At 42.6% G+C, this 24,047-nt stretch overlaps 1 protein-coding gene across 1 annotated transcript in view; it reads right to left on the reverse strand.

Moving 5' to 3' along the window:
* The window catches only part of SH3PXD2B (SH3 and PX domains 2B), a 406,416-nt gene that overhangs the window by 252,359 nt on the left and 130,010 nt on the right, over window positions 1-24,047 (reverse strand). The window lies entirely within an intron of this gene.

A 24,047-nucleotide genomic window follows, 5' to 3' on the forward strand; every position in this document is an offset into this window, starting at 1 on the left:
TTGTTTTTCTAATGTTGAACCATCCCTGCAGACCTGGTATGAATCCCACTTGGTCATGGTGAATTATTTTTTTTTATATATTGTTGAATTCTATTGGCTAGAATTTTGTTGAGGATTTTTGCATCTACATTCATGAGGGATACAGGTCAATAATTTTCTTTTCTTGTGGTGTCTTCACCTCGTTTTGGTATCAGGGATATGGTGGCTTGATAGAATGAATTTGATAGTATTCCATCCTTTTCTATGCTCTGAAATACCTTTAGTAGTAGTGGTGTTAACTCTTCTCTGAAAGTTTGGTAGAACTCTGCAGTGAAGCCGTCTGGACCAGGGCTTTTTCTTTTTGGGGAGTTTTTTGATTACCTTTTCAATCTCTTCTTTTGTTATCGGTCTATTTAGTTGTTCTACTTCTGTTTCTGTTAGTTTAGGTAGGTAGTGTGTTTCTAGGAATTCATCCATTTCGTCTAGGTTTTCAAATTTGTTTGCGTATAGTTTTTCAGAGTAATCTGATATGATTCTTTTAATTTCAGTTGGGTCTGTTGTAATATCGCCCATCTCATTTCTTATTCGGGTTATCTGCTTCCTCTCCTGTTTTTCTTTTGTCAGTTTGGCCAATGGTTTATCAATTTTGTTGAGTTTTTCAAAAAACCAGCTTTTGGTCTTGTTAATTCTTTCAATTGCTTTTCTGTTTTCTATTCCGTTTAGTTCAGCTCTAATTTTTATTATTTGTTTTCTTCTGGTGCCTGTGGGTTTGTTTTGTTGCTCTCTTTCTATTTGTTCAAGTTGTAGGGATAGTTCTTTGATTTTGGCCCTTTCTTCTTTTTGGATGTGTGCATATTTATTGTTGCAAATTGGTCTCTGAGCATCGCTTTTGCTGTTCCTAAAGGTTCTGATAGGAAGTGTTTTCATTCTCATTGGATTCTATGAATTTCTTTATTCCATCCTTAATGTCCTGTATAATCCAGTCTTTTTTGAGCAGGGGATTGTTCAGTTTCCAAGTGTTTAATTTCTTTTCCCTACTTTTCCTGTTATTGATTTCCACTTTTATGGCCTTATGGTCAGAGAAGATGCTTTGTAATATTTCAATGTTTTGGATTCTGCTAAGGCTTGCTTTATGACCTAATATGTAGTCTATTCTAGAGAATGTTCCACGTGCACTGGAAAAGAAAGTATAGTTGGTTGCTGTTGGGCGGAGTGTTCTGTATATGTCTACGAGGTCAAGTTGGTTGATTGTGGCATTTAGATCTTCGCGTCTTTATTGAGCCTCTTTTTGGATGTTCTGTCCTTCACCGGAAGTGGTGTGTTGAAGTATCCTACTATTATTGTGGAGCTGTCTATCTCACTTTTCAATGCTGTTAGAGTTTGTTTTATGTGTCTTGCAGCCCTGTCATTGGGTGCATACATATTTAATATGGTTATAGCTTCTTGGTGTATTGTCCCTTTAATCATTATATAATGTCCTTCCTTATCCTTTCTGATGGATTTAACTTTAAAGTCTATTTTGTCAGAAATTAATATTGCCACTCCTGCTCTTTTTTAATTGTTGTTTGCTTGATATATTTTTTTCCATCCTTTGAGTTTTAGTTTGTTTGTGTCTGTAAGTCTAAGGTGTTTCTCTTGTAGGCAGCATATAGACAGATCTTGTTTTTTAATCCATTCTCTGCCACTTTCTGTCACTTTATTGGTGCATTTAGTCCATTTACATTCAGGGTAATTATGGATAGGTATGAATTTAGTGCTATCATTTTGATGTCTTTTTTCGTGTGTTGACAGCTTCTTTTACCCACTTGATTTTATGTGCTGAGTAGATTTTCTTTATATATTGTCCTTTCCTCATATTTGTTGTTGTTGATTTTGTTTCTGCTGAGTCTCTATTTTTTTCTTGTATTTTATTTTGATGAGTAGGATAGTTTGTCTCCTTTTGTGGTTACCTTATTATTTACCCTTATTCTTCTAAATTTAAAACTAACTTTTATTTCTTTTTGTTGCCTTATCTTGCTCTCCATATGGAAGGTGTATGATTACATTTTAGTCCCTCTTTATTATTCTGATGTTGTCTTCTTTTATATCATAACATCACTGTTACCCTGTTCTGAGCTTTTTTTTTTTTTAATAATCTTGCTTTTTTTTTTTTTGGATTTCCCTGTCTTGGTTGACTTCTGGTTGCTCTGCCCAGTGTTCTAGTCTTGGGTCGATACCTGATATTATTGATTTTCTAACCAAAGAACTCCCTTTAGTATTTCTTATAGTTTTGGTTTGGTTTTTTACGAATTCCCTCAACTTGTGTTTATCTGGAAATGTCTTAATGTCACCTTCATATTTAAGAGACAGTTTTGATGGATATATGATTCTTGGCAGGCAATTTTTTTTCCTTCATTTTTTAAATATATCATCCCATTGCCTTCTTGCCTGCATGGTTTCTGCCGAGTAGTCCGAGCTTATTCTTATTGGGTCTCCTTTGTAGGTGACTTTTCTTTTATCCCTCGGTGCTCTTATAATTGTCTCCTTACCTTTGGCTTTGGCAAGCTTGATTATAATATGTCTTGGTGACTTTCTTTTAAGATCTACCTTATATGGAGTTCAATGAGCATCTTGGATAGATATCTTCTCATCTTTCATGATATCAGGGTAGTTTTCTGCCAACAATTTTCTCTGTATTTTCTGTTATCCCTTCCTGTCCCGGTACTCCAATCACTCGTAGGTTATTTCTCTTGATAGAGTCCCACATGATTCTTAAGGTTTCTTCATTTTTTAAAATTCTTTTATCTGATTTTTCTTCAAATATATTAGTGCCAAGTGATTTATCTTCGAGTTCAGAAATTCTAGCTTCTGCTTGCTCAATTCTACGCCTCTGACTTTCTATTGAGTTATCTAATTCTGTAATTTTATTGTTAATCTTCTGAATTTCTGATTGCTGTCTGTCTATGGATTTTTCCAGCTTATTAAACTTTTCATTATGTTCCTGAATAATCTTTCTGAGTTCTTCAGTTGCTTCATCTGTGTGTTCCTTGGCTTGTTCTGTGTATTGCCTCATTTCCTTCCTGATGTCTTGAAGGGTTCTGTATACTGAACTTTTGTATTCTGCATCTGGTAATTCCAGGAATGCACTTTCACTTAAAAGATCCCTGGATTCTTTGTTTTGAGAGCCTGTTGAGGTAATCATGGTCTGTTCTTTACGTGACTTGATATTGACTGTTGTCTCCGAGCCATCTATAAGTTATTGTATTAGTTTATGCTTGCTTACTATGTCGTAGCTGCTTGCTTTGTTTTGTTTTGGTATACCCCTATGGGTTGCTTGAGTGAGCTAGCTTGATTATTTTTGCCTTTGGAGCTCTGGTGTCCTGTCCCCAGCTGGCTAGAGCTGTTATCAGGTATATCAGTCTAGGAGTCCTTTCAGTTTTCTTGTATGAATTCAGCTCAGGTTTCCAGGTAGCTGATATCAAGTGTGTGGTACAGGCTCTGTCCTACAGTCTTAGAGGGGCAGGGGTGATTGGCGTATGTACCCGTATCTGATTGCAGCAGGGAGTCACACTCTGAACAAGGCAGGGGGCTGAGAACCGACCCCCAAGTGTCTCTGAGGAAAACACGTCTCTGTTCCCTAGAGCATGCAGGTGGGTGGGCTCTGCAGAGGGACCATGGGTACCCAAAGATTTTGTTGTAAGGACTGGGAGGTACCAGTTATCCCTGGGCCCCTATCGCAGGTGGCTGGGCGACCCAAGTGGAGCCACCAGTCCTTAGGTCCCTGATGTGGGTAGGTGAGGACCTTGTTTTGTCAAACCTCAAACACCCACCTCTCCACCGCACCACTGAAATGATTGGAGTTTGCCAACAAGGGCCTATTCTCCTGAAATAGGCCCACATAGGTCCATGCAGAAGGGAAAGGTGCTCAAGGTCCATGGATGGTTTATGCCTAGACAGGAGCTGCTTCTGTCCTGAGCTCCCCCAGTTACTGGAGCTAGCAAATTATCTTTTCGCCCCAGTTGGAAATTTCATCCTTCAGCAAGACCGGGAGGACGGCTCCAGGTGCTCATCAGGGTCTATCTCAGGCCTAGGGATTCAGCCACTGAAGCTGGGTTGGGGGTGGGTGGGAGGCAGTAAAATATACGCAAGTACCTAGCTTTTGTCGAGAGCGCCCTCCTGCTCAGGTTCCGGAGGTGTGAGTGGGCTGTGTGGCTGGCTGCTTCTCCCTGAGGAAACTGCGGCTGAAAGCTAGGACCAGCCTGCTGCTGCCACTGTCGCCACCGCAGCCACTCTCGGAATGGTGCCTGAGGGCTCCCTGCGATTCAGGTCCGGTGACTCCTCTCCGCTTCTGAATGGTCTCTTCCTTCCCCTGCCCCTCAGTTCGTTGTCTAAGCTTGCCTTTGATGCTCAGGGTTCCCAGCTTGTCACAAATATACTTGTTTCACTTGTTTTTTTTGGGTCTTTGTTGTGAAGAGGGCTCAACTGAAGCGTCTGTCTATTCCGCCATCTTGGCTCTGCCTCCCCTGATTCTATGCATTTTTTAATTTCATTTTTAATTTCTTCTATTACTCAGTGAGTTTTAAGCATGGCATTCTTCAGTTTCCAAGTATTTGATTTTTTTTCCCCTTGTTCTTTCTGTTATTGAGTTCTAATTTTTTAGTGTTGTGATCTGAGAAGATATTTTGTATTTTTTAATTTATTGAGGCTTGCTGTGTTGCCTAGGATACGGTCTATTTCTAGAAGAATGTCTACTGTGCTGCTGTTGGGTGGAGTGCTCTGTATATGCCTATGAGGTCAGTTGGTTGATTGTGTTATTTAGATCTCCTGTATCTTTGTCAAGTTTCTTTCTAGTTTTTCTGTCCATCATTGAAAGTGCTGAGTTAAAGTCTTCTGCTACTATTGTAGAGCTGTCTGTTTCTCTTTTCATTCCTGTTAGGGTCTGTTTCAGGTATTTTGGAGCACTGCCATTGAGTGCATGGATATTTATTATGGTTCTGTCTTCTTCGTGAATTGATCCCTTAATTATTATATAATGTCCTTCCTTGTCTCTTACAATGGAGTTTGATTTGAAGTGTTTTATCAGAGATTAATATCACCACTCCTGCTTTTTTTTTGGTTATTCTTTGCTTGATATATTTTTTTCATTTGTTGATTTTTAAGCTCTTTACGTCTTTGTGTCTAAGGCGTGCCTCTTGTAGGAAACATATCGATGGGTCATTTTTTTTTTTTTTATCCATTCTGCCACTCTCTGTCTCTTGACTGTTAAATTTAATCTGTTTATATTCAGTGTAATTATCAATAGATATGAATTTACTGCTGTCATTTTGTTATGCTTTTTTTTTTTTATGATGCTGATGGTTTCTTTGTTCTGCTTAATTTTCTGTGCTGAGTTCTTTTTGTTCATGGATTGTCTTTTCCTTTCCTTTGTTTTTGCTGATTTTGTGTTTACAGAGTCTTTTTTATTTTCTTCTTCTTTGTTTTGGTGGGTAGGTTTGTTAATTTCCTTTGTGGTTACTGTGAGGTTTACCTTTATCTTCCTATGTTTAAAATAGTTTGTGTTTAAATAGTTCCCAGATTTCCTCTCCATACAGAAATTCTGTAACTACATCATTTATTCCCCCTTTTTGTTTTGAAGTTGTCTTTGATTTCAGATTGACATCTCCAGTTTCCTGTTTTTCATTCTGTAGCTTTATTTTACTTTTGAGGTTTCTTCATCTGGGTTGGCATCTTGGTGATGCTGTCATGTTGTTTACTCTCAGGTTGTTGTCTGCTGTCTTTGGTTCTCTATCTGGAGGACTCCCTTTAATATTTCTTGTAAAGATGGCCTGGTTTTTATGTATTCCCTTAATTTCTGTTTATCTGGGAATGTCCTAATTTTGCCATTGTATTTGAGAGACAGTTTTGCTAGGTATATGATTCTTGGTTGGCAATTCTTTTCTTTCTAGGTTTTATATATGTTGTCCCATTGCCTTATTGCCTGCATGATCTCTGCTGAGAAACCAGAGCTTAGTCTTATTGGAATCCCTTTGTAGGTGATATTTTGTTTTTCCAGTGCTGCTCTCAGAATTTTTGCTTTATCTTTGCACTTGGAAAGTTTGATTATGATATGTCTTGGTGACCTTATTTGGCGTGTATCCTATATGCGGTTTGTTGAGCTTCTTGGAAGGAAATCTTCTTGTCTTTCATGATATTAGGGAAGTTTTCTTCCAGCAATATTGAAAAATTCTCTCTGGTATATATATATATATTTTTTTTTCTCTTCCTGTTCTGGGATTACCATCACATGTAAATTTTTCATCTTTATAGTGTCCCACAAAATGCTTAGGCTTTCTTCTTTTTTTTTTTTTTTTTTAATTATTTTTCCTGATTGTTCCTCAAACAAATTGCTATCAAGGGATTTGTCCTCTATTTCGCTAATTCTTTCTCCCATTGTTTCAGTTCTCCTTCGATGTCCTTTCATTGAGTTATCTCTTTATGATATTTTATTTCTAGTTGCTGTTTTTGTATGATTTCTACTTGTCTATTTAATTTGTCATTTTTTTTCTTGTATTGTTTTCCTGACTTCTTCTAGGGTTTCATCTGTGTTTTCCTTGATCTCTTTGAGAATCCTATATATAAGCCTTTTGAACTCCTTATTAGGTAGTTCCATTATTATCTCTCCCTCAGGAATGTTTTCTGTGCCTTTATTTTGGTCATTTGGTAGAGCCATCTTGACTTATTTCTTTACATGATTTGATATTGTCTGCTGTCTCCAAGGCATGACGGTATCATTTTATTTATTTATGATTGGTTTGTTTTGTTTTGATTTATCAGTGTGGGCAAGTCGGGCATGCTTTGGTGATTGCTTATCTGGCAGAACGGGGGTGTTCACTTCCTGCCACAGTTAGACAGGGCAATGGTGGGCAGGATGAGCCCTCATCACTGTTCACTTTATGTGTGAGATGGCTGAGGGCATACTGGGTGGGCATTATTCAGCAGTATGAAAATACTTACAGTTGCTCACCAGGTGGGTGGGCAATGGCCAAGGAGGAAGGCAGGTATCTGGGAGCACTGGGGTGCCCCTTCCTTTGAGGGGGGTCAGCCAGGGGGCACACAGGTGCTCTCCCTGATGGGGAGGGGCAGGGCAGGCAGCCAGGGGGAGCGCAGGCTCTCTTTTTGATGGGAGAGAGGCACGGTGGGTGGCTGGCATTTGTGCAGGCACTCTCTCTGGCAGAAGTGGGGTGGGACAGGCCACTGAGGAGGGAGGTAGACAGAGAAAAAAGAGGCAGAAAAAAAGGAGGGGGTGTCATCTATCGCTCCATGGTTGCCACCTGCACTCCTGGTCAGATACCACCACTGGAGAGTCTGCCTGTCTCTGGGTCCTGGCTCCCTCTCTGCTCTGTGTATACTGAGATCCCTGAAGCTCTCGCCCTCCTTCCTGTACTTTCCCTCCTTAGCTCCAGTTCATGTCCTGTTCACCTTGCTTCACTCTGTGTATGTCAACACAGTTTCTCTGTCGGCTATTGGGAGTTCTGTGATGTTGTCTTCCTGTTCTCTTAACCCAGGGTTGCTGCTGGCTTTGTCTCAAAATGGCCCTGCTGTGCCAGGCTGTCTGACAGGGCACCTCTACTCCATATCTCTCCCTTCCCCATTTGCTGCTATGGTTCATTTTCTTTTCCCATTTGGTGGTTCATCTAATTCTATATCCTTGCATTTGGTGCTCAGGATCTATGGTTGTCATCTGTATCTGTTTCACTTTGTTTCTGGTTCTTTGCTGTAGAGGGGTGGCATGGTGTGTCTGACTAGGCCACCATCTTGAGTCTAGTCTGTAAGGTTTTCACTGGGTGATTTTCAGAAGCAAGTTATCAGACTTTTCTTCCTAGTCCGTGTTAGTCTGGAAGATCCACTAAAACCTATTCCAGTTCATAGCAACAAGCTTGCCTCCACTGACTGGTGGGTGGTAGCTGCATGTGAGGTGCATTGGCTGAGAACTGAAACCAGGTCTCCCGCATGAAGGTGAGAATTCTACCACTCAACCACCCTCAGGCTTATCTGTAATTATTTATAAGTAGGTCTTCCTGATTAGACTATGAACTTCTCAACTCCCACATGAAGGTAAGAATTCCACCACTCAACCACCCTCAGACTTATCAGTAATTATTTACTAATAGATATAGGTCTTCCTGGTTAGACTATGAACTTCTCAACTGGCTCCTATGCATTTCGCAACCCTCAGCTCCTAGCACCAAGCCTTGCCCAGTGTAGGCCCCAGAAATATGTTGGTTATTCCTGTTTTCTGGTGCATGAAGACGGAGTTTTCAGGATTGTCCCCACAGGCTAGAAGTTACCTCTTTCCAAAGCAGTTCTGCCCCCCTGGATGACCATTTGCCATGAATTCACTGGAGTCAATGTGGTTGGTGTCATGGATTGAATTGTGTCCCACACCCCCCCCCCAAATATGTGTCAACTTGGTTAGGCCATGATTCCCAGTATTGTGTGGTTGTCTTCCGTTTTGTAATTGTAATTTTATCCTAAGAAGGATTAGGGTGGGATTGTAACACCACCTTTTTTCAGGTCACCTACTGGAGCCAATGTAAAGGGAGTTTCCCTGGGGTAGAACCTGCACCACCTTTTATCTCTCAAGAAATAAAAGGAAAGGAAAGCAAGCAGAGAGTTGGGGACCTCATACCACCAAGAAAGCAGCACCAGGAGCAGAGCCTGTCCTTTGGACCTGGGGTCCCTGCACCTGAGAAGCTCCTCAACCAGAGGAAGACTGAGGACAAAGACCTTCCTGCAAAGCTGATAGAGAAAGAAAGCTTTCCCTGGAGCTGACACCCTGAACTTGGACTTGTAACCTATTAGACTTTAAACTTCTCTTTGTTAAAGCCACTCACTTGTGGTATTTCTGTTATGGTAGCACTAGATGACTAAGACAGATGGCCAAGGAGGCTCTCTGGGAAGGAGTCTCGGCAAGTGCATTCCAAATTAATGTGAGTGGCAAGGAGACCACATGGTCCAGTGTGGATTCTTGGCTGACATTACTGACCCATTACTGAGGAGAGGGTGGACTTTGCCACTGACAGGGACACATCGTCCACGTAGGCTGAAAGAGAGTAATCTTGAAGGAGGGGCTAACTCTCTCTTCTCCCTATTGGCAAAGCCACTTGCTACCCTGTGGCTGGGCAGCGCTGTCTTTTCAGCCCACACAGGAGAGACACTTTAGGTGACTCTGGAGCACCCAGCTTGTAATGAGTGATAATGGCAGAAGTGGGAGTTGTTATCCTGTTCTTTGAGCTTGTATTTATTTTTTTTTTATGGGGGTAGGTAGGTAGGCGGGATGGAAAGATGGCAATAGTAGTACCTGAACGCTGAACCTTGGTCTTGTTGATTCCCCAGTCCTCATTCTGAATATTTGAGGTGCACCTTGGGAATCCAGGAGTTCCATGTCCCCCTACCTCCATCTCTGTATCTGCACCCTTAGCTGGAGGGCAATTTAAAAATTGCCAAGTGTTAGAAAAAAAAAAAAAGAAGGATAATTAAATACAGGCAGAGCTTAATAGAGATACTCTCCAACATGTGACAGGAGAACTGAAAGAGTTCTAAAAAGCTGGAGGTTTTGCAAAGTATTTGCTTTTATAAACAAACCCTTTCTGCCTGCATTTATAGCACTAGCACACAGCTCATCTCCATGGGCACGTGGTTTTGATTGATAATAAGCCCAATGAGTAGAGCACACCTGAAAGGAGAAAGTCTCCTAATTGCCTTTGCCCCACTTTGCCAGTGGCAGGAGTGATTAATCCCTTAAGTTTCTCAAACTTCACTGACACAAGTTCCCACAAGGGGCCTGGAGCCTGGGGCCTGGCACGAAGCAGCCCACTGAAGCCTTCATTTCTTTGAAGCCTGCAGTTTTATCTTAAAGATGCAGGCCAAGAAAAAAATGCAGGTGAGTTTTATATTCTATTGCATAACATATTCCTGTTTGTTTTAATGTGAGCATGTATAAAATCACTTACTGGTTAAATTGCTTAGCTTCCCAATCTCAACTTTTTGCCTAGTTCCAATTTTTGGATAAAAGGGAAATTCCCAGGGCAGGTACTATTTATTTATCTTGTAGCTTTGGGATACACACACTTTTATTATTATGGGCCCCCCAGGAGCCCGCTCCAGTGTAAAAATGAATGATCCCAGCAGTTTCTGAATGCCTTCTAGAATATGCTCAGAGCTTCTGTACACTCTCATCCACGCCTGGAGAGGCTATCATAGGAAAAGGAGAGGCTGATGGCAAAAAGACTTTAAAATTGGAGAGAGGCAGTCTGTTCATTCCCAGGGTTTGGAACAGTTATGGAGACTTTGGGTAGTGCAAACAATTAACAATTAACATGCTCAGCTGTTAACCAAAAGGTGGAAGGTTAGAGTCCATGCCTTGAAAGAAAGGCCTGGTGATCTACTTCTGAAAAATCAGCCATTGACAATCCCATGGAGCACAGTTCTACTTTGACACACATGGGATCATCATGAGTTGGAGTTGACCCCACAGCAACTGAGGGTGGTGGTAGGATTAAATAGGAAGACAGGGTTTCTTAACTTGGGTACGGAACTTCTCTATGAAAACGTGCAAATTTGCATTTCTATTTCAATGATAATTTTTAAAAGCTTGATAAGTTATTGCTGTTGAGTTAATTTGGACTCACAGTGACCCCATATGACAGAGTAGAACTGCCCCATAGCGTTTCCAAGGAGCAGCTGGTAAATTTGAACTGCCCACCTTTTGGTTAGCTGCCGAGCTCTTAACCACTGCGCCAAGTGGTTATAGGTAATCTGAATGTCAGCCTCAATAATTGAATTACGCCGGCAAGTGATATGGGATTCCAGGCTAGTACTTGAAATTTCATGGGCTAATGAGAAAAGAAGGAGCCCTGGTGGTATAATGGTTAAGTACTTGGCTGCCAGCGAAAAGGTCAGCAGCTGCTCTGTGGGAGAAGAGACCTGGTAATCTGCTCCTGTAAAGACGACAGCCTAGGAAACCCTGTGGGGCAGTTCTACTCTGCCATAAAGGGTCACTATGAGTTGGAATCGACTTGATGGCACGCAACAACAACACAATGAGAAAAGAACCAAGTGTAACTTAATATGTAAGGATGGATTTGCACCAAATAAGTGACACCATGATGTACTGCTTTAACAAAGGTTTTCCCATTAGAGAAAGATGATGGGGAAACTCAGTTACCACATGCACAGACTATACAGCTAGATCGATTTAAAAAATCACGCTTTGACATGGTTGGCTCCATTCTGTCATGATGAGTAGAGATATAGTTTTGGCAAAGCAACATCAGCTCTCCTGTTAAAGTTGTTAAATGCAACTGGTTTTGTAGTTTTGTTTTTAACCTTTAAAAGTATTCATTTTTTATTTTTATAATAGCTAGAAAACGAATATGTTATATCTGGCTTATGTATATACATATTTAGGTAATAACATAATTAAAATCATTTAAGTCTATACAGGATTTTGGGGGTCCATAAGAATTTTGTTACCTTTTAGCTTGCAAGTGGCCATCCAAGGCACAGCAATTTGTCTCTATTCATCTGGAGCAACGGAGGAAGAAAGAGAGTCAGGAATAATGTAACCTCCCAGCGTGCCTGAGCAGGGAAGAAAAAGAAAGCTCCCCCCAAATACACCTGCATGGCTGCCAGGTTGCTACCTAATAGTATAAAAGTGCTGCCTCCCTGCCATTCCTGGGAGTTGGATCTGAGGACCTTCCTCCTGGCTCCTTTGCTCTGTGCACTGCAAATAAAGTTACTTTCTTTTTTCTCAAAGGCCGGTGTCTGGATTATTGGCAGGTCTGAGCCCGCCGGACAAGGACCCACCTTCCTGGGTTTGATAATTTTGGTGACCCAGATGGGATGTTAGACTGTCACAGAGACCCTCCGTCCAGAGCCTGGCACCTCCTCGACCACAAGTGGGACTTCCACTGACCCTCAGTGGGCACAGAACCTCCTGTTTGGGTGGGCTGGGTGAGTCTCCTGACCACTATGGAGGTGATGACCAGCCCGACCAGCACTTTTACTTTGAAGAATTAGAAACTAGCTCAGGTTTGGATGTCCACTAGGTAAGTGCCCTTGAGATTTCTTAAGTATAAGTGCTTGGGGATTTGAAGTAGGAGGGTATCTGAAGGATTTCAGGTGGGACTAAGACATCTCCATTAAGGGGGATTGAGACCCCACAAAGACAATCTTGTTATTTGTCTTGTTGTCATTCCCCCTAGCCAACGACAGAGAATGTGCACCCTAGTTTCTGATTGATCACGGTTCTGGTTCCGGCCCTGGTTCTGAGTGACAGTGTGTGTGTAAGTGAGATATGGGAAACATATTTAGTGTCCTGGAGTGTTCCCCTTTAGGCTGTGTACTTAAAAATTGGTCCTCTTTTAGTTATGAGCCTATGAAGAAGAGGAAACTAATTTTCTTCTGTAACACTGCCTGGCAACAATACCAGTTGAAGTCTGACAAAAAGTGGCCTGAGGAACTGGTCGCTGAGCTATCATACCATCTTACAGTTAGAACTGTTTTGCAAAAGAGGGGAAAAGTAGGATGAAATCCCAACATATAGACCTTTATGTGTCTCTGGCAAAATAAAAACCTACAAAAACAGTGTAAGCTGATGGTGCAGACTACAGGGGAAGAGGAAGGCAGAGATAGGAAACCCTGTTTCTTCCAGCCTTGGAAAGCGAGCCATACCCCTTTAGCCCTTTGCTTTTGCCTGTGCTCCCCCCTCTTTATCCACGTGGAGGTATAGGACTGGTTCCCATCCTGTTGCCTACCCCTACAGACACTGCCGGGTGCAACACTGGCAGCCCTCACTGCCTCACTGGTGGCTGCCTTTACCCTTTGGCAGAACCCTCACCACCCCTCTGGCAAATTGCTTGCCAGTCCCTCATAAGTCAGAAACTCCTGGTCCTACCCTGTGCAATTTGGCCAGGGATCCATCCAAGTCCCGTCAGGGCAATTTCCCCTGAGATAAATGCCTGCCAGACTGCATCACAATGGCCAGAGGATTTGTCTGAGTCCACACACCATTCTCCACCTCTGACCTGTATAACTGGAAGAACAATCTCCCAGGGTATAGAGATGACCCAAAACACACTGAAGCTCTGTTTGTGTCCATTTTTGATACACGTCACTCTAATTGGGCTGATTGTCAGTCACTTCTAACTATTCTTTTAATTCCAGAAAAGTGGAGGATGGTTTTAGAAGAGGCATGCCAAGAGGCTGACAGGCTACACAATCTGAACCCTCAGAACAATATTAAGTTCTTGGTTGCCCAAGCTATACCTGCCATTGATCCAAACTGGGACCCAAATGACCAGCTAGGGGCAGGGCAGCTAGAACCTTACCAAAACTGTCTAATAGTAGGTTTGCAACAAACCAAAAAAAGCCCAAACCTGTTGCTGTCGAGTTGATTTTGAGTCATAACAACCCTATAGGACAGAGTAGAACTGCCCGCCTAGGGTTTCCAAGGAGCAACTGGTGGATCTAAACTGCTCACCTTTTGGTTAGCAGCCAAGCTCTTAACCACTACGCCTCCAGGGCCCCAAAACAAAAAAGCTTTAGAAAAGTTCAGGATGTGCAGCAAGGCCCCAAAGAAAATCCCTCAAACAGCTGTATGAGGCCTATTGAAAGTTTATTGATATAAACCCTGAGGACCCAGAGAACGTTAGGTTAATAAATGTGACTTTGATCAACCGGAGCACCCCGACATCAGGCGAAAACCAGAAAAGTTAGAAGGAGGTTTGGGAATGAATACTTCACAACTTGTTGATGTTGCCTTTAAGGTCATCAAAAAACGAGACTAGGTACAGGAAAAGAAGGAAAATCAGAAGTTGAAACAGCAAGCTGCATTCCTGATTTTTAAACATAAGGAGCTCCAACTCAAAAATGTGGTTCAGAAATTAACAACAAACATTCAGTAAAAATGGTTTATCAAATTCATGTTCACAGTAGCAAGGAAATAGCCTGATTCTCAGATCCCCTCTAAGGATATGCAGTAGCTGCTACGTGCTTTCCCAAGGTGCACGAGTGCTGCCAGGTCTCTTGTTCTCCTAAAAGGGTCTTCCACAGGGCTTTCCAACTGAACATTCTTATGGTCCCAAGATAAACACAGGGAGAACATAACAGGGCTCCATAAACTTAGTTTAATACAGTGAAATTCTGAATTCTAGGATCTACAGCAGCATTTTCCAAAATATATTTTGTGGGGTATTTATAAGTGTTACATGAAAAGGAGGACTCTGTTGTCAAATACATTTTGGAAACACTGGATTAAATCGCGTTAAACAGGGTTCTTTACTGCAGGACTTCTCAGAGCCTTTAAAGTGCTAGTATGTGACGTACATTTCCAAGAAGGGAAGGGTGTTTGCCAGATGGATTTGATCATGGAACATTTTTTTTCACAATCATGTTAAAAGACTAGTGTTTCATAAACACACTTTGGAAAAACTTTCATTTAGAGAAACATAATAAAATAGAAGATGAATATATACTCGGTTAGACGTTGGGAAACTATAGCCCTCGGGCGTAATCTATATAGCTGCCTGTTTTTACAGCCCGAAAGCTAAAAATATTTTTACATTTTTTAAAAATGGTTGCATTCTAAATAGTTTTATAAATACCTAACCTAACATTCTCGCTTTGCCTCTTGGCTTACAAAGCCTAAAATATTTACTATGTGACCCTTTAAGAAAAAGTTTGCTAACTCCTGCGCTAAACTCGTTGCATTGTGTTGATTCCAACTCATAGCAACCCTATAGGACAGAGTAGAACTGCCCCATAGGTCTTCCAAGGCTGTAATATTACGGAAGCAGACTGCCCCATCTTTCTCCTGCAGAGCAGCTGGTGGGTTTGAACTGCCAGCCTTTCAGTTAGCAGTCGAGTGCTTAACCACCGTGCTGATGAAAATATTTAAAGATTGTTAATTTTTTTTTTTTACTTTTCACAGAAACAATATTCGACAGGAGCTAACAACAATTAGAAATGCCTGCTCTGTGTTAGGTATACATTATTTCCATTAGCCTTCATAACAACTCTATTATAAAAGCATTATTGTCCCCATTTTACAGATGAGAGCACTGAGTATCAGAAACGTAAAAGTGAGAGTCAGAGCCAGGACTCAAACCTAGGCCTGTCTGCCCCAAAGTCTGTAATTTTCCTTTGTTGGTGGTTTACAAAGTGAGGTCCATGCATTCCAGGGGAAGGATAAGACAAAGCTGTTGGGTGTGGTGAAAAATTATATCTTTTCATTATATATTTTTAGCTTATCCTTCAGGCACTTTTTATTTGTATATGTATTATATATGTAATAATTTTTGTACACACTCAATTGACTAGAATTAGCCTCACAGGTAGTGAACCCACCACCCATCTGCCAGTCTGTCATACAGTGGTGGCTTTCGTGTTGTTATGAGGCAGGAAGCTATGCCACTGGTATTTCAAATATCAACAGGGTTACCCACAGTGGACAGGCTGAAGGGAGCTTCCAGACTAAGACAGACTAGGAAGAAAGACCTGGTGACCTACTTCTGAAAATTAGCCAATAAAAGCCCTGTGATCAGAATATTGACCACTATAGGCTAGAAGATGAGCTCCCTAGGTTGGAAGGCACTCAAAGTACACAATGGCTGCAACAGTGGACTCAAGCACACCAACAATTGTGAAGATGGTTCAGGACCAGGCAATGTTTTATTACGTACATGAGGTCGTCATGAGTCAGCTGACTTGACAGCAACTAGCAATGACAAGTAGCCTACAGACAGTTTTTAGAGAGCCTAACAAATCGCTCACCTTTTTTTACCTGGGTTTTTTCTCCTCACCTAGCTCAGAACCAACTGAGAGAGACAGAGGGGCCAGAAAATGGAGAACGATGTGACAGCTTTATTCCTGGGAGAGCCGTGAAGAGCCTGGCTTAGGTGTGCTGTGCAGCAGCCATGGGTTTCTTAGGCCTGAATCCCAGAGTTAGACACACTGATTGGCCAGTCACAGGCAGCCCTGAAAAGCACAGGCCTCCTTTCGTGGGGCCCCTTTTACCACTAAGCCTGCCTCTGTCAGAGGCCGAGTGGAACGAATGCTCACTGAGGACATCTGGATCCAGGCAAGGGAGAGAGAAGGGCTGAGCAATGCATGTCCATTTCCAGCTCCCCTAAATATCAGACACGTAGGTAGATGTCTGAAAAGAGAGAGCTGGAAAGTTACTATAATGGAGCTTCTTTCACATGGAGGGGACCATCAGGCATGGGGCATTAAGTTTCCCACAGTAACAAACATAATCTATTTTGTAGTGCATGTGTTTATCTATTTGTCTGTCCTTCCATCCATCCATCCATCCCTCTGTATGTTTATCTATACATCCATTCATTCATCCATCCATCCATCTAATATGTATGCATATATAGGCGTTCCTGGGTGGTGCAAACAGTTAAGTGCTCAGCTGTTAACTGAAAGATTTGAATCTACCCTGAGATGCCCTGGAAGAAAGACCTGGTGATCTACTTCTGAAAGATCACAGCCATTGAAAACCCTATGGAGCACAGTTCTACTCCGAAAGACATGAGGTTGTCTCCACGGCAACTTGTATAGACGTATATACATATAATGTACATCTGCATATACATATGGCAACCCTGGTGCTGTAGTGGTTAAGTGTTACGGCTGCTAACCAAAAGGTTGGCAGTTGAAATCCACCAGATAATCCTTGGAAACTCTATGGGGCAGTTCTACTCCGTGCAATAGGGTTGCTATGAGTTGTGATCTACTTGACTGCAATATATATATACGCTAACATTAAAAAAAATTTTTATTGTGCTTTAAGTGAAAATGTACAAATCAAGTCAGTCTCTCTCTCAAAAACTTATGTACACCTTGCTACATACTCCCAATTGCTCTCCCCCTAATGAGACAGCCCACTCCCTCCCTTTACTCTCTCCTTTCATCTCCATTCCGCCAGCTTCTAACCCCCTCTACCCTCTCATCTCCCCTCCAGACAGGAGATGCCAACATAGTCTCAAGTGTCCACCTGATCTGCTCACTCCTCACCAGCATCTCTCTCCATCCCATTGTCCAGTCCAATCCCTGTCTGAAGAGTTGGGTTTGGGAATGGTTCCTGTCCTGGGACAACAGAAGGTCTGGGGGCCATGACCACTGGGGTCCTTCTAGTCTCAGTCAGACCATTAAGTCTGGCCTTTTTACGAGAATTTGGGGTCTGCATCCCACTGCTTTCCTGCTCCCTCAGGGGTTCTCTGTTGTGTTCCTTGTCAGGGCAGTCATCGGTTGTAGCCAGGCACCACCTAGTTCTTCTGGTCTCAGGCTGATGTAGTCTCTGGCTTATATGGCCCTTTCTACCTCTTGGGCTCGTAATCACCTTGTGTCCGTGGCGTTCTTCATTCTCCTTTGCTCCAGGTGGGTTGAGACCAACTGATGCATCTTAGATGCCCGCTTGCTAGTGTTTAAGACCCCAGACGCCACTCTCCAAAGTGGGATGCAGAATGTTTTCTTAATAGACTTTATTATGCCAATTGACTTAGATGTCCCCTGAAACCATGGTCCCCAAGCCCCCGCCCCTGCTATGCTGGACTTTGAAGCATTCACTTTATTCAGGAAACTGCTTTTGGTTTAGTCCAGTTGTGCTGACCTCGCCTGTATTGTGTGTTGTCTTTCCCGTCACCTGAAGTAGTTCCTATCTACTATCTAGTTAGTGAATACCCCTCTCACCTCCCCTCCCTCCCCCCTCTTGTAACCATCAAAGAGTATTTTCTTCTCTGTTTAAACTATTTTTCCAGTTCTTATAATAGTGGTCTTATACAATATTTGTCCTTTTGCAACTGACTAATTTCACTCAGCATAATGCCTTCCAGGTTCCTCCATGTTATGAAATGTTTCACAGATTCATCACTGTTCTTTATCGATGCATAGTATTCCATTGTGTGACTATACCATAATTTATGTATCCATTCATCCATTAATGGGTACCTTGGTTGCTTCCATCTTTTTGCTGTTGTAAACAGTGCTGCAGTGAACATGGGTGTGTATTATGCTAACATTTTTATTGATAGGTACACAATGAAAATCATTTTATTTGAAAATTCTATTTTTTATACTATAATGTAGAAGTGTGTGGCCAAGTTCCATGCAGCTGAAAGGGAATCAGAGGATATAGTTTATTATAGGATCTGGGCCTCCTGGGTCTTAGGAGGTGATGAACCTGGCACTTGAATATGTTTAACTTGAATATGAGGACACTGAGCACCAGAGAGGTAAAGTGTGTATCAGAGCCACCTGACAGATGGGTGGTGGGTTGGCTACTTATAGGCTAATTTTAGTCAATTTAGCATGTACAGTAATGATTAGGTATTATAATACACATACAAAACAAACATGCCATTAACTTACAGGCCTCTAAAGGAAGACTTGGAGTCTCTGGACTATGCAAATAGTTAATGTACTTGGCTGCTAATTGGAAGATTGGGGGCTCCAGGTCACCCAGAGGTGCCTTAGAAAAAAGGCTTAGTGATCTACTTCTGAAAAATCAGCCACTGAAAACCCTATGGAGCACATTTCTACTCTGATGCTCACGGGGTCACCATAAGTCAGAATCAACTCAACGGCAAACGGTAAAGGAAAGCTTGTTTACGAGGTAGAAAGCAAATTCCATTCCCTGCTGCTATTTGGTGAACAGGTTCCTGCATGTGGCAGTCTCACTATGGGGAAATTCAGACAGCTCTTAGTAACAAATAGGAAACCTTGAAGCTCACCAGCAGCTCTCCGTCAAAGAAGTATGTTGTGCTCATGGTGCTGTTAATGTTAGCATTAAAGTTTCGGTTGCGGGAAAGGGTAGAATTACAGCTGGAAACAGGGTGAAGGATCAGGTTAAGGTTAGGTAAGGGTTGTGGTTCAGACTGAATTAAAATTAGGTTGAAATTGAACATTTTCCGGAGTGTATTACATCAAACACTGTTCCTTCTAGATGCTCTGTGAATGATTTCACGGTCGGGTACATTTGGAACCCAATGAAAACAAATAAACGCCTTCTCAGACAGTTGCACTGCATGTTAGTATGTAAAAGGAGTCAAAAAGTCTTACAATAAAGAAACTGTTTAACTTTATTTAACCTAGCATTTCCCAAATTAATGCATCCACAGAAAATTTATTTCAAAATACCTATTGACCCACCTGGATCAAAGAATGAAGAACACCAAGGTCACACGACAACTAAGAGCCCAAGAGACAGAAAAGACCACATGAACCAGAGACCTACATCATCCTGAGACCAGAAGAACTAGATGGTGCCCAGCCACAACCGATGACTGCCCTGACAGGGAGCACAACAGAGAACCCCTGAGGGAGCAGGAGATCAGTGGGATGCAGACCCCAAATTCTCATAAAAAGACCAGACTTAATGGTCTGACTGAGACTAGAGGAATCCCGGCGGTCATGGTCCCCAAACCTTCTGTTGGCCCAGGACAGGAACCATTCCCGAAGACAACTCATCAGACATGGAAGAGACTGGACAATGGGTTGGAGAGATGCTGACGAAGAGTGAGCTACTTGTATCAGGTAGTCACTTAAGACTGTGTTGGCATCTCCTGTCTGGAGGGGAGATAGGAGGGTAGAGAGGGTTAGAAACTGGCAAAATTGTCCTGAAAGGAGAGACTGGAAGGGCTGACTCATTAGGGGGAGAGTAAGTGGGAGTATGGAGTAAGGTGTATATAAGCTTATATGTGACAGACTGACTTGATTTGTAAACTTTCACTTAAAGCACAATAAAAATCATTAATAAAAAAAAAAGATGAACAAGTGTGACAGGGCAAGTCGGTCTTCATGAGGGTTCTGGGACCCAGATTAGATATTTAAAGACTGTTTACAGATGTATAACACCAAATAGCAGAAAGATTTCTCAATCTAAGGCAGCTCTCTCCAACAAGCAGAGAAAAACAGAAAAAGGCCATTACTTGCTAAGTTATTTTTGTAGAAGCAGACAACATGGACAAACTCTGTTATCTGAAAATATGACTATAAAATATTTCAATACAAATTGCTGCCTATATCCTCTATTTTACTCATATGATTCAGAATAAAGTTAGGCACTAAAAAAAAAAAAAAAAAAAAACACCTATTGACATCTGTTCTAGCCAATACACTTTGGGCAGTGTTAAATTGGAAGATTATGGATTCTGGAGCTGTTAGGCCTATTAACATAAGAGGTTTTGGAATTAGACCTAGCTTATACACCAGTTCATCCTTTTATTAGCTGTCACCATGGGTAAATTGCTTAATCTCTCAGACTCTCAGTTTCCTCAGCCATAATATAATAATTTCCACCTAGAAGAACTATACTGAAGAAGAGATAACATCTACAAAACAATAGCACATAACTGAAGTCAAATCTTTTGTCCTTGATTACAGAACTAGGTTTTTGAAAGGGGAAGTAGTTCTTGAATATGATTTCGAATTCAGGAAATCATTACATCCAGATGAGAGGTGTGCTTTGATTAGCACTTGAGAGAAGGCATATCCATAAAACTCATTACCGTTGAGTAGAACTGCCCCATAAGGTTTCCAAGGCTATAAATTTTTATGGAATCATACTGCCACATCTTTCTCCCATGGAGTGGCTGGTGGGTTCGAACTGCCGAGCTTTCAGTTAGCAGCTGAGTGCTTTAATCACTGCACCACCATGGCTCCTGGAATTATAACCTGTTGCCATCGAGTCGATTCTGACTCATAGCGACCCTATAGGGTAGAGTAGAACTGCTCCACAGTTTCCAAGGAGTGCCTGGTGGATTTGAACTGTTGACCTTTTGGTTAGCAGACATAGCTCTTAACCACTACACCCCAAGTGTTTCCTGGAGGGGGCATAGTATGGGATAAAAGAGCCAGCTCTAGGATCAGACAGGCCACGGGCCAGCAGTGTGAGACTTGTACTAGTGTCTAACTTTTTGAACCTTAGTGCCTTCATACATAAAAGGCAACTATCTGCCTCACAGCTTATTCTGAAGATGAGATAAAACCATGGACGTGTGTATGTGAAGTTCCTCACAGGTTTGGAACACAGCAAATGCTCAGAAAAACAGTAACATTGATAATAACACACAAAGCACCATTTTTGAACACTTAGACTATGCCAGATAAGGTGCCGAGTTTGGCTGTCTCTAGAGAGTATGCAGGCCATTTCTTCAGAATCACTGGCGGTGCTTGGTAAGGAAGGCTTCAGGGGCTGAGGCCTATGAATCTGCATTTTGAAAGCAAATGCTTGGGTAATCCTTGCGGTCACTGAAATGTGAGAAGCAGCAATTGAGAGGCATGGGTTGGAGGGTGGTCAGGAATCCCGCGTGACCAGATGGACATCGAATGGAGGAATGGACATTAAAGACCCTGGCCTCAGAGAGCAGTGTTCCCACGGTGTGATCTTTGGATCCAGAAACTCACCCATGACTGCATAGAGGGGGTGTTTGTACGGGTGAGTGTGAGAGACAGTTGGCATGTTTGGCAGGGCATTCCTGAAACGGTATGAATAGAATGGTGAATGTTCCAGTTATAAGTGAGACCTGAGGGGAGGTTAGGAGGCGGGGACATGGTAGAAGGCCACGCAGCCCCTGATGATGTCAGACAGCTTGGTTTCTGAGCGTGGTTCATTTCCATTCCAACCTATAAAGCCCAGGTGCCCGTCCACGTTGGCCCTGGGAAGCCCATGTGAATGCCAGTTGTGTTCTTATGACTAAACTTGCTGGGTTTGGAAGATTTCAGAGAAAATGTTCCCATGGGGGGCCTGAACCACATGATTATTACTTCTTATAGAAACAGATATTAATATGCTTAAAAAACAAAACAAAAAACACAACCATTTGCCAAGTGGACTCATGGCAACCCCATGTGTTTAAGAGTAGAACTGTGCTCCATAGGGTTTTCAATGGCTGACTTTTTCAGAAGATTGCCAGGCCTTTCTTCCAAGATGCCTCTGGGTGGACTTGAACCTCCAACCTTTTGGTTAGCAGCTGAGACATTAACTGTACCACCCAGGGACTCCATTAATGTATTAATGACCATCATTCCTAAGCAAGGTTTGCCGGCTCATTGCATTCTTTATGTTTTCTCCAAAGGAAAATGGATATTGTGTGTAAATTCTCCCCTTTGGAGTTCTGTTCAGACACTCTGCTGGTTCTGTTTTCACCCTAGGAAGGTGGGCCGCCAAGTCCCTTCCGACACATCGTGACCCTTTATGACAGAGCAGAACTGCCTTATAGGGTTTCCTCTCCTGTGCAAACAGCTGGTGGATTCAAAGTGCTTTAACCATGTGCCACCAGAGCTCTTTTGGAAAGTGGGGTGGTGGTGTCATTTTGTTTAAAGAGTCACCCAGGATGGAGGAGGCTCACGGTGGGAGCTTTTGCCTTGGCTCTGTTCTTTGGAAAGTAAGAAATACTGGGCAGTGGTCTCCACCTCCCAGGAATGGGTGACTGGGGCAGTCCCTGCAGCCCAACTATGACTGCCCTCCACTCCAGCCCATCAGGAGGCAATGTCAGTGAAGGTTCCAGACTCCTTGGACATTTGAAGCTTTCCATCTTCAGGCATATGGCTGAGAACATGTGGGAAATATCCAGTGACTAAAGGGAAGCTTTCCCTCGGTTTCTGGACATTGTACCAAAAACAATGAAAGTGCACAGGGCCCCCGAGAGAGCAGTCATCCTGAATTCTGGGCAATCCCCAACATAGCTTGCAGAGGTTTCTATTTCTTGATCCAAGATGCCAGGGCACAAAGTGATGTCCCGTTTCTTAGCTCAATAAAATCCACAGACACTGTATCTTCACAATGAAGCTTGAAACCAGTCAAGCACATTTTTATTTAAAAAAGAAAAAATGGTAGATAGTTTATACATGCTACGGCTAATTGTTCCTCATCCCTCCCCCCCCCGCCCATTGTATATACTCATGTATGTTTTTGTGTTAAAAGGAAACAAAAAAACACCACCAGAATTTGTCAGTTTGCCCCGAGGGTGTGAGAAGTGCTGAGATACCCAGGGATCCCCAGTGCCATTCTAGGAGCGGGCCACGAGGTGGTAGGACACTGCTGTCACAGGGCCCACTGTTCCTGGAGGGATGTGAGACATGGGCTCATTATTCGATGGCTCCCTGAAGCAGGAAATGCGGGTTGTCGTTATGGTGGCCATAGTTTATCACCACCTCTTGGAAGACAAAGTGGTGCTATTGACACTGGAACAAAAGCACAAACAGGCAAACGTGGGTGACATACAGACACCTTAGTGGTTAGAACTGCTTATTGCTGTCAAAAGCCTGGTGGGACACCTTCTTACATTGACAGAAGATCTGAGAGCGAAGGCTACTGGCTGTGGCACTGTATTTGGCCTCTTCAAGGTCAACAGAGGCTTAGCCCTGGTCCCTAATTGGAGCTCAGGCTGATTTTGGAGTAGATGACAGAAATGGGAAAGGTGGAACGTTTGAACATGACGAAGGGGGCTCCATAACTTGGCAGGGTAGCACTGGAAACCAAATATCGCCCCTTGAATCTGGAGGGTCATCTGAGGAAAGGGTCCTCAGCAGGCGGAGCCTTCCTGACTTTAGGCCCACAGCTCCCCAACATTCATGGCTCTGTGGCAGCTATGGTTGGTCTACACATCAGGACCTTACCCAAGTTAGGAGCAACTCCTCCAGGTGAAGGGAGGGTGCCCTACACCCTTGGTCTCCAATGCATGCACATTTCCCACTCATGCAAGCCACACAGTCTGACACTGTCATTTTTGGTGTATGGTATGACTGGCTATTTGCAGCATACACAAAAGCCCTGAAGGAACAGTATGGAAAACCAGCTGAGAGGACAAGACTACCAAGCATGGCAGCTCAGGCTGTTAGGTGCCCATTTTCATAGTCCAAAGCAAAGCGCAAGGCCTCCCAGGGGGCAGCCTAACCCAACAGTCACACCAAGCCACAAGTGTTCTGGTTTTTGATAATGTCAAGTTGACAGCTTTTTAAGGGCAGGTGCAGGTTTGTCTGCTTTTCTTTATCCCACTCACTGCTGGGTACTTGGTAGAGGCTGAATAAGCACTAAATTGTCC

The sequence above is a fragment of the Loxodonta africana genome, chromosome 2 (assembly GCF_030014295.1).
Source record: "Loxodonta africana isolate mLoxAfr1 chromosome 2, mLoxAfr1.hap2, whole genome shotgun sequence".
NCBI classification, from domain to species: Eukaryota; Metazoa; Chordata; class Mammalia; order Proboscidea; family Elephantidae; genus Loxodonta; species Loxodonta africana.